A 2306-nucleotide genomic window follows, 5' to 3' on the forward strand; every position below is an offset into this window, starting at 1 on the left:
CACTGTTAAACAGAAGAAAAAAAAATCCAAATCCAAGCTGCATAAATGCAACCAGATCACAGAAACACAGCTATTAAAATAAATTAAGGTTTATGACTCTGCCACTCTACCTTCCAGAGCCAATGCACGGAGACTGTACAATGTCAATAATTTAAAACCCTTCCAAACAGCATTACTTTACATTTCTGGTACAATAATACCAGACAAAAGGCATACTGACTAACTTTAAAAAGTCATTCTATTTCCCTTAAATTAGACTTTGTACAACAATTTTCCATCTTCCAACAAAAATTGATAAGGTCAGAAAATTTTTTTCTTTTTTTTCTTTTTTTAAACAAAAGTTGACAGGAATGCAGAAAAAAAGTGCCATGGGCAAACCACTAGAATTCCCATGGGGAGAAGGAGGGGAAAGCACAGTGTTGAATAACTCTAACCAAATAAATTAACCAAATAAATAGCCACAGCTGAAACCTGTGGGAGGTCTTCTAAACTTCAAACAATAAATAACTGTATAGTACATGGGAAAAACCGAGTTTACATAAACACATTATACAGGTATGGAAAAAAAAAGTAAAGTCCTTGAATATTGCATTGATTGTGCATTCAACATGCCCATACATACTTTAAGACTCGCAGGGTGACAAAAGGCCGGGGGGAGTTGAGAAAGGGGCTTCTCATGCCCAATGGTAGAGATGATAAAAGGAAACATGAATAAATGTTTCTGATAAAAAAGCTGATATACCTGTTCATATTTCTGTGCAGGCTATAGGAATTATTTTGAGCAGCAGAGGTGGGTTGGATTTGGAAAGGGCCAGGGGGCAGGAGTGAAATGTCTGTGTTCAAGTATTCCATCACCAGTGGATGGGACTACTTCATTCAATCACCGAACATGTTCTCCAATGCATCATAGGAGCTGCTTCCTCCAGCACTGAGTCTAAAGGGAGCAAATTCCTATAATGAACTGGATCTTCTTTGGACATACACAGCTCAAAAAAGAAAGTCCCACTGAAGCAGCTTTCAAAAAGGCACTCAAAAGCAAATAAAATCTAGTCCAGGCTCTATGAGAGCAAAAAAGTTTACCATGTATTCAAGAGGTCACTGCTTTCTTAATAAGGTCAGTCTGTGACTAAGTACTGGCCTGCAACTCCCAAACATCAGCGTTTCCAAAGGAAATCTCTCATTCCAAAGCAGAAACCAGCAAAGGGGGAAAATAAAATCAAGTCCCTCAGACAAAGATTCAACTACAGAATAATGAATGCATTTTTCTAGCCCCTCCTACGTATTGGCAGCAGCACTGTGGTCTTTCTGCTTGTAGCTCCCCTCCCAGTGCGAGGTCCTTAGTAATTCACAGACTCTCATTACTTGAACTTGTGCTAGATACATCAGTATCAAGGGTCCGTAGCCTTATGTCACAGTCCTCAGACTTCACTACTTCAGATTTGTGCATCCATTGATGGTCAAAAATTTGCTCAAGTGTTGGTCTGTCTGAAGGCCTCAGTGAAAGGCACCATTTGATCAGCTGTTGACATTCTGTAACAAACAAACAACAAAGCAATTTTAGACTGGGAAAGGAAAAAGACGATCCTGAATAAAAAGTATCCACACGTACAAGCTCAAATGTACAGGGCTATTTAAAAAAATAGAAAAAAGAAAAAAAGCCCCATGTGACCCCTATACAACTCACCAGGTGAAATTCTTCTCCTGAAGTATAATCGTCCCCTCAAGATTTCTTCATCTTGCTCAAAAGGGATGTCTCCGCAAACCATATCGTACAGCAGAACTCCCAGAGACCACACTGTTGCTGACCTCCCATGGTATCTGTGGTATCTGATCCACTCTGGAGGGCTGTATACTCTCGTTCCTAAAAGCAGGGAGGGGGGGAAAAAAAAAAAAAAAAAAAGAGTCAAGGTTTAGTGTTTCCCCATTGTTCAGATCCTTTTAGCAGGGCTGAATTAGATTCGTAAACTTGTCATTTGCAAGTGGAAAAAAAAAACCAAACAAAACAAAACGTCTCTTATGAGCCAAAGCCATTAGCGGTGTAATTTCAGGTCATCAGCAGGGTTACACCATCAACAAACTTGGCCCATCCGGTTGCGCTATTTTGTGGCGAGGAGGAACACAGCCCCATCAGCTGACTGTTTACTGAGGCGAGCTCCCTTTCACTGACCACGTGGCGTCTGCAGCATCACACCAAAAATAGACACAAAAGGACAAAGGGGGCTGCCGGGGAGGAGAAGAGCGGGCGGAGAGAAGGTGAAACTCCGGGCTGCCCCTATTACGCGGGGCTAAGCTGCTTTACCCAATTC

At 41.2% G+C, this 2306-nt stretch overlaps 1 long non-coding RNA gene across 1 annotated transcript; it reads right to left on the reverse strand.

Annotated features, from left to right (window-relative positions):
* Positions 1-321: 321 nt before the first annotated feature.
* On the reverse strand, positions 322-1871 carry LOC104836745. Its single transcript, XR_774870.1, has 2 exons — positions 1685-1871; positions 322-1530 (listed from the first exon to the last, which is right to left on the reverse strand). It is a non-coding gene; the product is annotated as an uncharacterized LOC104836745 (long non-coding RNA).
* Between the last annotated feature and the right edge of the window lie 435 nt (positions 1872-2306).

The sequence above is a fragment of the Haliaeetus leucocephalus genome, unplaced genomic scaffold (genome assembly GCF_000737465.1).
Source record: "Haliaeetus leucocephalus isolate CR32 unplaced genomic scaffold, Haliaeetus_leucocephalus-4.0 Scaffold478, whole genome shotgun sequence".
In the NCBI taxonomy this organism is placed as follows: Eukaryota; Metazoa; Chordata; class Aves; order Accipitriformes; family Accipitridae; genus Haliaeetus; species Haliaeetus leucocephalus.